Source organism: Cydia splendana, chromosome 17 (assembly GCF_910591565.1).
Source record: "Cydia splendana chromosome 17, ilCydSple1.2, whole genome shotgun sequence".
Classification (NCBI taxonomy): domain Eukaryota; kingdom Metazoa; phylum Arthropoda; class Insecta; order Lepidoptera; family Tortricidae; genus Cydia; species Cydia splendana.
This window is the reverse complement of record NC_085976.1, coordinates 17,372,364-17,388,463: the sequence shown is the minus strand read 5'-3', so window position 1 is coordinate 17,388,463 and position 16,100 is coordinate 17,372,364. Positions and strand designations below refer to the sequence as shown.

Genomic DNA, 16,100 nt, shown 5'->3' with positions numbered 1-16,100 from the left:
AAAAATTATGAACGGATATTCTAAATGCTGCTAAAATGATAAACAGTTCAGATTATACGTACGTAATTAATGTAATTATATTAAGTATTTAATAAGTACCATTAGAAACGGAGAATAAATTAAAATACAGTATTTGAAATGTCCGATTACCTTAATAGAGGCCGATTCTTATTTATAATTTGTTACGGTTTTGACATTGTTTCGATACGACTTTGAAGAACGCTCACGCCGATTGGTACAGTCTGAATCATCATCTCATTTATTCGTGATAAACTATAACATACACAAGTAAAGAACAACAAAGAAAGTTAAATATAAAATAAATAAATAGTTACCACGAAATGATCCCGCCTCAGCATAAATGCTAACCCAAAAGTCAGCGCTGATCTTCCGGTGAGACAGTCAGCAGCAGAAGTTGCTAAGCGGGCGAGGTGTTCAAAATGATCTTGACGCGACTTTATTATTAAGAGAATAAGAGCGTGTCCAGGTAATTTTGAACACCTCGCCCACTTAGCAACTTCTGCTGCTGACTGTACCATTACATCACGCTCCGCGATTGTTGCGCCATTTAGGGTCCTAGCTAAACGGTTACTTTCACTAGAATTATATCGACCGGGATATCTTGTTCACGGGTATCACGGTTCATATACCGGTCAATATAAGCCTAGTTAAATTGGTTGTTCAATACTCACGCTATACTTCATTAGAATTTCCAATTTAGCAAGACCTCTAACAATCCCGTGTGGTGAGATGTGAAATCTCACCACACGGGAAACCACCACAACCAATGAAATTCAGGGGCAAGGCTCGGAACCGGTTTTTTTCAAAAACCCCAAATAGCCCAATACTTTTTAATTATTTTGTGCTCTTTACGTAAGACTGAATCATATACATATGTATTTAGGTAACAACTTCGTATTATTAGATTGTCCCAATAAAAAATAAAAAATAAACCAAAGAACGAAAAAGATCGTAATTTTACCGGTATTATTTGTATAAAGAAAAAACCGGTTCCGAGCCTTGTTCCGGGGTTTTCAAGCTCGTATCGAATGAAACATAACAAATTGTTAACAATTTAAGTAAGAATTGACTTGTACTCTTACTACAAGTAAATACATCAATTGATCAGTTTTCAAGATTGATTGATATACATTATACACTGATTTGTTACAGTGATCGATCAAATTACATTTCAATGACTAAAATTAATTTAGTGTTTATGGTTGTCTGTTACTCGTTAACATGGTTGTTATTGTAAATATTACTCGTCTATTCGACTGCTTAAGTATGTATACTGCTAAAGTGTACTTTTGTTGTAATCCTGTTGTTTTATCATGCCTATTGGACAACTCCAGTGGCGGTATCATGGTCGGATTTTTATCACTTGTCATGTCACGCGTCACTTTCGCACTTACATACTTGTTAGAACGTGACAGGCATGATGACAGATGATAAAAAACTGAAAATCTTAGCTCTACTGCGGTTGTAGCATGGTCGCATTTTAATCGCCTGTTACCATGCCTGTCACTTTCTAACAAGTAAGTGTGAAAGTGACAGGCATAGTGACAGGCGATAAAAATCCTACCATGCTACAGCCGCTGATTTATACTCCAAGTAACTAGTATATCAATAACTGACAATCGTCGTCTGACACTGTACAATTCAGTACCATCTCTGACCGGTAAAATAATGATAGCAGGAACAATCAATATCTTTATTGGCAGGTTAGCTGACAATTGTCTAGTTAGTGAGATGAGTCAACTCACTTAAATGTTTATATATTAATTTATGCAGAAAACTATCTGCATAAATTAAAAATAAGTATTTTTAGTTGTTTTAGAAAAGTTGTTAAATTGAGCTATGAACCTAAAATGGTGACCCAAATTTATAATCTTCTAAACGTTACCTGAACTATACATAAAGTTAAATAAAATTCTAATAATATAAGTGAGTATTACACTACGTTTTACACTACTAATAAATACGCCAAAGCTAATATTCTTATCTATTAAAATTAAACCACTAAAAAAGGGTCACTAGTGGATGAAAATTGTATGATGTTGATGTAACCTAACGTGATTTCAAGTGAGAATAGATATGTCTTTTTCTACGACCTTTTCTATGTCATTTAATGTTAGTGTTATATTGTATTGTAAGTTTCCCATGCGTTCTCGTTGTTTGTTCCAAGGATGGGTGTACCTAATACCTACCGCTGCTGAAATTTGCATATAAATATGAAAGTCGTTCGGCCTATTTTATCGACAAAATAAATTACCTCAGTTCCCTAAAAAGTGTCTAAATCTAAAAATAATTTATTTAGTTAGTTTTTATTTATGTTTATAATTTTCTTTTAAGAAATTTTGAGTGTATTTCAATTTATATAACTATAGATACTATTTAGGAAATTGCCAATGCTATTAGTAAAAGGTACACCTAATTTTGGACGTGACTTATCCAATACGTTCCTCTTGTTCCCAACGTGAGCCGAACTAAAAAACAGTTCTATAAGGTTAAGTATTTTTGTCTTAGGTTAAGGAATCGTTGTAATAGTAGATAAAACAGTGGCTGTTTATAGAATTTTGTGGTTTATTTAATAATTTCACTCGTCTTCAGCACAATTTTGAAGTATTATCACGTATCAAGATCATATCCTCTTTGTTATTTAAGTTTTGAATTTAATGGTAAAGTTGTATGTACTTAAGCTTTTTGTGTATATTTCTTTATAAAAACGTCTTCCCTTGTAATATAAAATCACTTTAAATCTTTTAAATAGTTATTAGTACAATAAATATATTGAAGTAGTTAATATCTGAAGAGTATTTTTCGTTATTTAATAACAGAATAGGTATTTAATGTTTATTATATCAGCTAAATAAAACTTATGAATATAATTAATAAATTACTGTACGCTTCGATTTTAAAATCTCTTATGAATATCCAATAAGGAGTTTTGATAGTAATTTTGAATGTTTAAGCAACTCTTGATCTACCTCTTCACTTTAATTCTAAATATATTAAATATAATTCTTTAGAAAAACATCTTTAACCTTTTAACCGTACTAGAATTTTTCATCGAGCATGCTCGTGTCGCCGGCGGTAAGAAGTTACACGAAGTTTTGTCTTATTTATCAGACCGCGGCGAAATGAGCCCGATTTTGTAAGTCTTATATGTATATCAGTCTACGGCGGTTAAAAGGTTAAAACAGCTCAACCTTTGATTGTTAAGTTAAGGCGAAAGAAAATATAAAATATAATAATAGTGTGTGTAGATAGACTGGCATTTTTGGTCACAGCAAAGGAGGCCGTTGTAAAAAATAATCTTTCATAAAAGTTTTAAAAACCCGAGAAACATCTTATGCACAATGCTTTCTAGGCGTATTATTGTCGTAAAAAATATATTATCTCACATTGCGACGCCTTAACAATAAGAAAATATTTATAGTCTGTCAAGCCATTTCCGTCAGTAGAAAAGAGCGGCATATAAAATTAGAAAATTTGAATATCGCGCCTTCCTCTACTGAAAAACTTGTTTGACCGGCTATATTTATATTTTAATTTAGCGGACTTTCTTATTAGGAAAATGTGACAAATTTAGTTAATTATAAATTCGATATTATATTTTGTATAGGATCAAAAAGAATACAAAAGAATGTAGGTGCTTGCAGGATTATATTGGAAAGAGTATTTTTTGTAAGTAATGCTAAGAAATTTCCTTTGATATATAGTTTCTGTAGAATATGTAGGTATGTATTGTATGTCAGAAATATTATTATATACAGGATGTGAGCAAATAGTAATCAAGTACACTATTAAATAGCGTTCAAGGTATATTTTCACAAAAATCTATGACCTTTCTGTCAAACAAATTATAAGGAGCTATACGTTTACCATTAGCTTATGTATGCTTGACAGATAAGTAGTTTTAATACATATGTGGCTTTCCATCAGAAAAGGGTCCTTATGCACATAGAGCCACTTTTCTGTGGTAATAATGATGGATTCAAATCATCTGCCAATCAGAGCGATACCGTAAAAATAACAAATTCATTGATAATGTTCAAGAAAAAAAAACTTTAAACTTTGCTCAACTATTAACTGGAAACCAGGATTTTTGCGGCGAATATCTACTTACTACATATGTGTTTTCTTGAAACTGTTAATTTATGAATAAACTTATATTGAATAAGAAATACATGTTTATTCCTAAGCAGCGGTGGCAGCATTGTTGCATTTTATCGCCTGTCACTATGCCGGTGACTTTCGCACATTACATACTTGTTAGAACGTGACAGGCATGGTGACAAGCGTTAAAAATGCGATCGTGCTACCGCCGCTGGTGTGAGCATTTACAAATAAGACTTTTATTTAGAATTTCTGTTAGTACGCACTGTAGGTGCAATGTATTATCGTCCCCTCACGATTTCTACTAAATCCACATACCTATGTATATCGTCACTTTGTCACTCGGAGCAACTCGGAGTAAATAACAATTTACTCCGAGCTCTGTCATTAGAATAAAACATGGTCATCTTTATTTCTGATTGCAATAAAATTGTCAATCTGAGTCTATTTATTATTAGTAAGTAACTAAATTACAAAAGCACAAGTGTAAACATCTGTTGTTAAGCTCGTTTTAGTTATGTTAATTAGAAAAAATGTTATCCAATAAGTTAGGGTTTCGGCAGGAGAATTGAAGTGTAACACACACAGCTATACCTACTGAGAACTAGCTGCAAAACACAGTGAAGTTACGAATACTTTTAAGCTAAATATCTTGATTTTATTTTCCTACTAGCGACCCGCACCTGCTTCGCACTGGTAATTCATTTAAATTACACAAAACCTTAACAAATTATTGAAATTATACACTTAAACCTTCCTCACGAATCACTCTATTGATAGATGAAAACCGCATTAAAATCCGTTTAATAGTTTCTGACTTTATCGCAAACATACAAACAGACGCGGCGCGGGGTTTTGTTTTATAAGGTGGAGAGTGATATTAATGTTGGAGTTGCTATCGATAATTAAAAAGAATACTAATATCAAAATCCCGCTGCCATCGTATGACACGTTGTGTGCGTAACCTCAATTCTGGTGCCGATAACCAAACACGTATGTTTAAAGAGGCATAATCTTGTTGTGAACTGTCAAGTTGATTGTATTTAAAACACTTATGAACATTTCACTGTTATCAACGGTGTTAGTGACCTCGACAATACTTATTTTCAAAGTTACGGTTACATCCCTGGATATTTCTAGCAACGGTGTTAAATAATTGTATGAAATTAATGTTGTGAAGTAGGATGTCAGTGGGGGCTAATATGTGATTTAAATTTTATCGCCATGTCTCTTTTTCACTAACTTGACAATCGTCATTTGGTGGTAATTTGTCACTGACATTTCTTTTATTTTCTGGCGCCTGTTTCACCATGCTGACAATTCTCGTCTGACAATGATAATTCACCGTGCATTGCTGGTCCAACAAATGAACATTGACGGTAGTTAATACCATCGATACTTACTGACCCAGCGGTGGCAGCATGGTTGATTTTTTATCGCCTCTCACTGTGCCTGTCACTTTCGCAATTACATACTTGTTAGAACGTGACAGGCGATAAAAATGCGACCGTCCTACCGCACACGCGTGACAACTGTCAAGTGTTAAAATAGGCGCCTGGTAGATGAAAAGACGTCAGACTTTGCAGCGAGCTACAAAGGTGCATACCCACTTTATGAATGGAATTCATTAATAAAGTGAGTATGTATGTACTTTTGCATGCAAAATGATCGCTTAGTAGGGTACATTAACCTCACCTGTCTACATTAACATGCATTGCCAAATTGATGAAATTGGTGCCGAGCGTATCGCTATTTTGTGTTGCACAATTTTTACTCCAGCTTTTTTTTATTTTATCTTGTGACAAATATCAGCAGTTCAAATTGAATTTAATCAACTAGCCAAAAGTAAAGATTTTCTAAGATATTGTCAGTGGAAGCCAAATATTAGCTCTCATTAGTCATTATGTTACAATAAATATGTCTAAATTACTTTCATATCATAATTATATTATATCAAAAAAACAGGAAAAAAACGTTTGTTAAATATCTTTATTCTTCATCACCTAGCACAAAATAAAGTATTAAGTTTTAAAATATAATGTATTTAAAGTTGTTTAGTTCGTAGCGAGGGCAGAGGGGAGCGAATGTGTAATTAACTAATTAAAACTACTTAGCTAACGAAATCATACTTAGTCAAAAGTGATTAAGAAGAAACCAATAGGTACGGTTACCACAACTTGACACTTGACGTTTTCGTTAATGAGTGCGGTAAGTCGATCGCAGTCCATCTCGTGCACAGTAGGGCTACCGCCAATACCGAAAATCGTCAATTGCGGGCATTTTTCTCTGTCACTCTAATTACAACTTCATTGGAGTAAAAGAGTAAGATCCCCGCAATTTGCGAATTTCGGTTTTCGCGGTAGCCCCTCTGATGTATTGGTGCAATCGTGAGGGAATGCCGATCGAGTTTATATACGCAGTCGCTAGCGTAAATGTCAAATGCCAATTCATTAAAGGGGCCGGTATACGACGTTTTCGATTTATACGGCTCGATTCGGAAAATGAATTAGATTTCTACTAGACTTTAACAAGTTACGATACGGATAATTTAAAGATATTTGTAAGATAGATATGTCAAATTTGACGTTTCCGCGATTCTGGAGGTCTTCTTGAACGATTTCGACAAGTTATGACTTAGATATCCAAGTCACATCTAGTCGATATCTAATGTAGATCTAGTTGATCTCTAAATCGTCTCAAGATCTTGTTCTTCTTCTTCCTCGCGTTATCCCGGCATTTTTGCCACGGCTCATGGGAGCCTGGGGTCCGCTTGACAACTAATCCCATGTTTTGACGTAGGCACTAGTTTTTACCAAAGCGACTGCCATCTGACCTTCCAACCCAGAGGGGAAACTAGGCCTTATTGGGAATTAGTCCGGTTTCCTCACGATGTTTTCCTTCACCGAAAAGCGACTGGCAAATATCAAATGATATTTCGTACATAAGTTCCGAAAAACTCATTGGTACGAGCCGGGGTTTGAACCCGCGACCTCCGGATTGAAAGTCGCACGCTCTTACCGCTAGGCCACCAGCGCTTCAAGATCTTGTTATTATCTCGAAATCCGAAGAGGCCTGAGACCTCACTTTGTGCAAAGCATTTGTTCAAAAATTTTTAATAATTGCATTAAATTACACGTAAATTTGTTCACGAAAAAGCCGTGTACCGACTCCTCGTGCCATTATGTTTTTAATTTGCTGTTAATTTAGCACATTTTAATTTTTAGAGCAAATTTAAGTTTATTCAAGTTAGTGAGATAAGAGTTTGACATTTTTTCTATAAAGTCGCCCTGAAATTTCTTTAGGGTGCAAAATGCATTTTTGCTCTCCCTGTCCCCGCCCAGAATTCACCGCTCAATGTATTCTATTGTTGTTGTTGACAAAACTATCGTAATGTTGTTTCCTTCAATAAAGTTGTCAGTATAAGGTTGCATTGAATTTTATTTCATACTTATTCGTTTATTTTAAGGTAATCGTAGAAATACAGAGGTTCGAAGTTATTTAAGAAAATAGCCAAAAATGACCACCCCTCCCCCCTTTATTTCCGAAACTAATGGGCCTAAAATTTTTAAAAACATCCACAAAATAGTTCTTTACCTATAGATGACAGGAAAACCTATTAGAAATGTGCAGTCAAGCGTGAGTCGTACTTAATGTACGGAACCCTTGAAACGCGAGTCCAACTCGCACTTGGCCGGTTTTTTGTACCGAGACTGACTGAAATAGCAAAACACGTTCGTACGTTTCCATGAAAATACGATGGAAAATAATTATGCACTACATCTGTATTTATTATACATAACATTAACATTAATTGTTCTTCGTCATTTCTCCTTACTCCTTACACACATTTAGTCGTCCTTACTCCTTACACACATTTAGTCGTCCTTACTCCTTACACACATTTAATCGCCTAAATCATGTGGTTAATGTCAGACCATAATAATATTTTCAGTAAGTATTTAATACTACGGGTATACGTGACACCATTTCGTTGCATAATTCGTGCAATTCTAATCAGTACGACACTTAAATCCATTTTTATCTCCACAAATACATTATCCAAACAACATTATTTACCCAAAGATCAGACTAAAATAGTTACAGCAAACAGTAGGAAGGAAAAACACTGATGACGTGACATGATATAGAGCCTGATAGAGCGGTGAAGTTGTTTGAGATAAACCAAATTAAAATACCTGACGTACCTATACTACATAATTATAATAATATACGTACCTATTGTTATATTTAACTGGGTCGGTATTTTACCGAAAATAAATAAAACTGCTCGTGACTATGAATTCTCAAGCAGTTGTCTGCAAGCATTACTGTAAGGTGCAGGGGGCAATTTAGACTGCGGGGCAATTTAAACTAATCGAAAATATCTTCCATGTTTTACATTATTAACTAGATTGCAATATATATCCAGATAGCGAAAAGGATGTGTTGAGTGTGTTTGTGTGACTCTAGTTAATAAGTTAAAACATGGAAGATATTTCTATTAGTTTACGAGTAAATACAATACAAATATTTTTAGATCAAACTTAAAACTTTAAATTGAGACCTTTTGAAACACCGATCCAAGTAGGTACCGAAGCTTAAGGTGGAATCAGATGGTTCATTTTGTGTTCATTTTCGCGTTTCGTCATTATTCATCTTTCACTCAAAGTGACACGTGTGAACATAAAGTGAACCAAAAATGAAAAATAAATTCATTTGTGAAATAATCCAACAGTGCTGGATATTTTCATTCGGCATTTTTCACTGGCACTCCTAATGAACAGTGTGAACACAGAGTGAATGTTCATTCCGATTTTGTATATTTTTCTCATATCCTGTGGGTAGTACTTCTTGGAAAAAGCAGGATATGGTATTTATAGGAATCCTGTAAAAATATTCCAGAGTTACAAAACAATCGCCAGTGGCAAGGTATCGCAGTAAAATTTGAAGATTTAGCTAGGTATAATTTTTTATTGGTGTCTCGCTCGCTCTTTTATTACAATTGTAGTTAGGTATAGGTCAGAAAAAATTACCACTAAATAACATTCCGACATAAACAGATAAACCACGTGCTTATTAATTGCAACAATGCGAGTACGACCCTGGCGGCACATCTGTTATCTCTAAATGCAAAACGTGTGAAGTGTTATTCTTACCTTCAAAGCATTTTTATCCTTATGATAAGACTATAGAGCCGATAATATAATGAAATTTTATGGAATCTCATAGCTGTTTTTCTACTGGGTGCATTCTTTTTGAGTGTCGATGGTTGTTAAATGCAAAAAAAGTTAGGTTAGCCATTATTTAGTTAGTGTATTTTGTAGTCTATTGTTTAAAGAAATAGAGTCGTTAATCTATACTAACATTTTAAGGCGGTTATAACCTGCTTTTACTACGAGGTGATTATCCTAATTTGTGGTTTACCACTCAATGGTATTGTATTCTTGAGACTCTTTGAGTAAACTAGATCAGATCGTTTGATTTACACTATACTTACATATACTGCGACGGTAGCACGGTCGCATTTTTATCGCCTGTTACCATGCCTGTCAAGTTCTAATAAGTGTGTAAGTACGAAAGTGACGGGCATAGTGACAGGCAATATAAATGAAACCATGCTGCCACCGCTCATGCAATTACATAATAGTAGAAGTTCTTTGATCCGAATTGATCCAAATGATTGCAATACAATTCAGGATATTCAATGGCTAGTTTCCCCAATGTATTCGAAGCTCGCGCCCACCACTGTCAACGTTTTCTTTGCTTTTTGCTTTTCAACATCTTTATTAAATTATCACAAATAAAAATGGACCCGGGTATGTCCTTAAACTACGTCCAAGACCACCGGTGGACGGGCAGCAGCGTCCCTCAAATTCGGTGTACTCAACTGTGATCGCCAACCCGCCTGCCAAGCGTGGCGATTATGGCATTCACCCCCCATCATGCAGAGCACAATAAAACCACGGCCCCGAGGTTCCGGCAACGCCCGGTGCTCTGGCTATGGTGGCGGTCAGGGCATTAGCGGGGTCAGGGGTGCTAAGAATCTCCGGCAAAGATCCGGCTACCCGCCCCGACGACGACTGGCCCTGGTAACACACAACATACGCACTATGAGGACTGACGAAAAGATCTGCGATCTGGAAGAGGAACTGAGCAGGTTACACTGGGACATTGTAGGGTTATGCGAAGTCCGTAGAGAGAGAGACACGACAACCCTGAAGTCTGGTAACTTACTCTACCACCGGGAGGGCGACCAACAGTCCCAAGGTGGTGTCAGGTTTCTCGTTCACAAGTCCCTTGTAAACAACATAATAACCATCGACAGTGTGTCGAGCAGGGTGGTATACCTAATACTCTGAATATCCAAAAGATATTCGCTGAAGGTCATTCAGGTATACGCACCGACCTCGTCACACTCCTATGATGAAGTAGAGGCTATGTATGAGGACGTAAGTAGGGCCATACATACTTCTAAAACCTACTCTACTGTTGTTATGGGGGACTTCAACGCAAAGTTGGGCAAGAGAAGTGGTGATGGGTTGAGAGTGGAGCAATTTGGGTATGGGCAACGGAACCCTAGGAGTCAGAGGCTGGCCGACTTTTTGGAGAGAGAGAGGAACTCTTCATGATGAACTCTTTCTTCCAGAAGCCGCCTCACAGGAAATGGACCTGGATGAGTCCTGACGGTTCCACGAGAAACGAGATAGACTTCATCATGACCGTCAAGAAACGGATATTCAGTGATGTCTCTGTGATTAACAGCGTAAAGACCGGTAGTGATCACCGAATCGTAAGAGGCTCACTAAATATAAATATTAAACTTGAAAGGTCCAGCCTGATGAAGTCTACGCTCCGACCTACTCGAGCCCATGTTCAAAACGCCGAAAGCTTTCAACTCGAGCTCTCTAACCGCTTTGCTTGCCTAGAGAACTTGGCTTCAGTGGACGAAATCAACGACGGGCTAGTGGAGACTGTCCACACAGTAGGGCCTAAGTTTTTTAGACCCCGCCGTAAAGATAGACCTCAGAAATTGACCGAGCAAACCTTAAACCTCATGGCTGAACGACGCTCGCCACAGTTGCAGTCTCCCGATGACGCGAAGTCATATAGGCAGCTCCATAGACGTATATCTAAGTCCTTGCGACATGATCTGCGTCTCTTTAATACTAACCGTATTAAAGAGACTATTGAGCGAAACCAAGGCTCCAAAGTAGCGATTGCAAATCCGTGAACATTTTTCAAATCCGGATTTACGGATTTTGGTTTGACCGAAATCCGAAGTTCGGATTCAATCCGGATTTTAAGAAAGGAATATGTGGCATAAAGGCAAAGTGAAACAAACAATCAAATTAAGTTGTTTTTATTAAAAATAAAAAAAACAGAATGCGTACACTGCTACGCCAATAACAAAATCTTTAAAAAACAATAAAAACAAAATACATACGTACACTCCCAAGTAACAAAAGGTTCTATAACTAAGGCATTTTATCACCAAACAGTGATATAGTAGGCCTATAATGGTAACCATTGTGACTGCTTGTACTATAAAGGTTTTTAACAAAGCGTTTTGTTTCTATAAGATTAAAGACCTTTTAAGTACTATAATTTAGCTCTTAGAACGCTTATAGGATCATACAAAAGAATCTTTAAAGTGCTGCACTGTAATAGATATGCAAAAAGCGATTATGGTACTATTTAATACTATAGACGACTTTACTGATGCTTTTATGTACCTATTTTGCACTAATAATGCGTCAAAGTAACTTTTATAGTACTAGTATTGTAGCAGTATCGTAAACACTATTAGAGGATCAATCTGCACTATAAAAGGACTTTGCACGACCATTACGTAACGTTTTAGCTTTTTAAAAGCTCTCTTAACATCGCTATAAGGCTAGAAGAGTTCTCTAAAAGTCATGAAAGTTTTTCTATAGTGCTATATAGTATAGTACCATAAAAGTTACCTGGTACGTTGCTAAATAACTTAAATCATAACTTAAAAAATGGCTGCTGTTTTCTGCCATAATAGCACATTAGCGGCATGGCTGGAGCCTATGTGTACTATAGCAGCCACAGTTGGAACAAGTCCTTATTCTATTAATTTAAATTTAATTAAAACATGAAAATTATGAGAGCGCATTGTCAAATTTGAAATCAGCATAATGATTCTATCGATACAATTATTTTCGCATGTACCGGCATAGTAACGGTCCACAAATGCTTTTTAGTCATCATCATCATCATTTCAGCCTATATACGTCCCACTGCTGGGCACAGGCCTCCTCTCATGCGCGAGAGGGCTTGGGCTATGTCCCCACGCTAGCCCAATGCGGATTGGGGACTTCACATACACCTTTGAATTTCTTCGCAGGTTTCCTCACGATGTTTTCCTTCACCGAAAAGCTAGTGGTAAATATCAAATGATATTTCGTAAGTACATAAGTTTCGAAAAACTCATTGGTACGAGCCAGGATTTGAAGTTTGAACCTGCGACCTCCGGATTGAAAGTCAGACGTCATATCCACTCGGCCACCACTGCTCACCTTATCTGCTGCTTTTTAGTACATCCTTTTTATTAGCTAAATACAAATGTCACTTTAAGTAACAATGGCGAATGAACTTATTTAATATTTTAGGCACCCACGACGCAAGTATGATAAAAAAGATCACTGGAATGGTTTACGGTGCAAAATAGCACTATAAACATGTTTCATTGGTTCAAATTATTATAATTCCAAATTGCGACATAAACGTTGCAGACAGCACTATTTTAGTACTAAAGAGCGTTTCTCGTCACTTTTACATTTCAACCATAGAGCTGATTTATCACCGTGAGAGCCTTTATGTAATGTTTATAGAATAAATCTGTGATAAAACTAGGGCCTATCTGGGGTTTTGTAAACGTTTACAACACCATTTTCAATGAACCACGCCATGAATGTACAAGAAGGGCTACAGTACGGGAGGAATGGCGACGGATTGTGAAGCTTGCCACCGGCCCTGACATGACGACCACGACCACTCTGACAAGAGTGTGACGACAAAGAAGAAGACAACACCATTATAGTGCTAATCATGAACACTAATTAGCACGCTCCAAAACGTTCTCAGGACTTTTATAGTACTAAATTTTGTTACTTGGGCTGCTACGCCAATAAAAAAAGCGGACGCGGGGCAAGCATACAGTAGGGCTACCGCCAATACCGAAAATCGTCAATTGCGGGCATTTTTCTCTGTCACTCTAATTACGCCTTCATTGGAGTAAAAGAGTAAGATCCCCGCAATTTGCGAATTTCGGTTTTCGCGGTAGCCCCTCTGGTGCGAGCGAGTGCGCGACGCGCAATGCCCGGCTGGCAATAGCTCTCCCGCGTTACCGCTTCATGTGCACCGCTTTTTATTTCGCATTAGCATTAATTTTGAGCAAATTAGTACTGGTGGGAAAAAATCCGAAAAACCGGTTTTTTCTTTTCAAAATCCGAATTTTAAAACGGATTTTTAAACGCTTCGAAATCCGGATTTTTGAACTTCGAATAATCCGGATTGCAATCACTACTCCAAAGTGTTCGCAAAGGACAAGTCTATTAGGCAAAGCCAGCTGACAAAGCTGAAACGGGAAGATGGCAGCATAGCGTCGAGCAAAGCGGAGGTTTTAGGCGAGATCGAGAGGTTCTATGGACAGTTATACACTTCGATCGCAAAGCCCGTTGACAGCTTGGTAGGAGATCCAAAAGCCAAGCTGTCCCGACATTATACCGAAGATATCCCGGACATCAGTCTGTACGAGATTAGGATGGCCCTGAAGCAGCTTAAGAACAACAAGGCGCCGGGCAAAGACGGAATCACTTCAGAGCTACAGAGAGCGGGTGGGACACCGGTACTTAAAGTCCTCCAGAAGATCTTTAATTCCGTCTTGTCCGAGGGCAAAACGCCTGAAACATGGAATAGAGGCGAGGTGGTGCTGTTTTTCAAAAAAGGTGATAACAGCCGATTGAAGAACTACAGACCCATCACGCTTCTGAGCCATGTCTATAAGCTGTTTTCAAGGGTCATCACGAACCGTCTCGAACACAGACTTGATGACTTCCAGCCTCCCGAACAAGCCGGTTTCCGAAAAGGCTATAGTACCATAGACCACATCCATACGCTGCGGCAAGTTATACAGAAGACCGAAGAGTATAACTTGCCATTATGCGTAGCGTTTGTGGACTATGAGAAAGCCTTCGATTCGGTGGAAACATGGGCGGTGCTTGAGTCTCTTCAGCGATGCCATATTGACTATCGGTACATCGAAGTGTTGAAGTGTTTGTATAGTAACGCCACCATGTCGGTCCGAGTACAGGAGCAGAGCACGAAGGCGATTCCATTGCGAAGAGGCGTAAGGCAGAGAGACGTTATCTCTCCGAAACTGTTTACTGCCGTAATGGAAGACGCCTTCAAGCTCCTGGAATGGGAAGGACTTGGCATCAATATCAACGGCGAATACATCACTCACCTTCGGTTTGCCGACGATATCGTAGTCATGGCAAAGTCGATGGAGGAACTCAGCATGATGCTCGATGACCTCAACCGAGTTTCACAACGGGTGGGCTTGAAAATGAACATGGACAAGACGAAACTTATGTCAAATGTCAATGTTATGCCCATCCCAGTCTCTGCTGGGAACTCGGTACTCAAAGTTGTTGACTCGTACATCTACCTAGGACAAGTAGTCCAATTAGGTAGGTCCAACTTCGAGAAAGAGGTCAACCGCCGAATCCAACTCGGTTGGGCAGCGTTCGGGAAACTACGTAATGTCTTTTCGTCCGACATACCTCAGTGCCTCAAGACGAAAGTCTTTAATCAACGTGTGTTACCAGTGATGACTTACGGCTCCGAAACGTGGTCTTTCACTATCGGCCTCATCTCAAAACTCAAAGTCGCTCAACGAGCTATGGAGAGGGCTATGCTCGGAGTTTCTCTGCGTGATCGATTAAAAAAAATTTAAAAAAAGACGAACCAAAGTCACCTACATAGCCCACCGGATTAGCAAGCTGAAGTGGCAATGGGCGGGCCACATTGCACGCAGAGAAGATGGCCGATGGGGTCGAAAAGTGCTCGAGTGGAGATCACGGACTAGCAAGCGCAGCGTAGGACGTCCACCCACAAGATGGACAGACGACCTTGTTAAGGTCACCGGAGGATGCTGGATGCGGGTCGCTTCCAACCGGTACGAATGGAGGTCCAGGGGGGAGGCCTATATGTTCAGCAGTGGACGTATTATGGCTGAGATGATGATGATGATGAATAAAAATGTATCCAACTTCATTCGACGCCATAATGAAAGAAAATAAAAAGTGAATAATCTTAGCACCAGCACCGTGTGAACAATACAATGAAAGAAAAATGAACCATTCAATCGAGTGAACATTCATTCGAGTGAACCGTCTGATCCCACCTTTACCAGAAGCGTGCGATTTTCTCCATTCATTCCTTTTATTTACGTTGTTTACATATTTTTGTATACATATTAGGAATTGAAATTTTCCATCTCCAAAATTAAACAAGTCTGTGAATTTTTCTTAAAAAATTCAAGTACATTTCCAACTTTCAACTTGCACATTGCATTTATAGCGCGATACGGTAAGTAAACATTTACGTTTATTTTCAACCAATAATAAAAAAAAACATCATATGAGGAAATTAAAAGCCTTGGCACAAGAAAGAAATGATTGGCGATTACTCCACCGACAAGAGCAAAGCTCTTAAGTTACCTATGAATGTTATGATGATGTTGATAAGATACCAGAGAAAATGTAGTCAACTAAATTGAATACTTAGAAACAGTGACAAAACTGATAAAGATATTTGTTTAAGTTACTAACCATTTTAAATGTTGGAGAAACTTAATCTAGGTATAATTTGTTAAATATTATGGTTAAATAAAGTGTTTATATATACGTATATGTCTTAAAAAAATTCCCATGTTCAGATATTTTTTT

The 16,100-nt window shown here is 37.7% G+C and overlaps 1 long non-coding RNA gene across 1 annotated transcript in view; it reads left to right on the top strand.

Moving 5' to 3' along the window:
- Positions 1-16,100, top strand: part of LOC134798948 (uncharacterized) — a 283,510-nt gene that overhangs the window by 249,869 nt on the left and 17,541 nt on the right. The gene's annotated exons all lie outside the window — the stretch shown is intronic.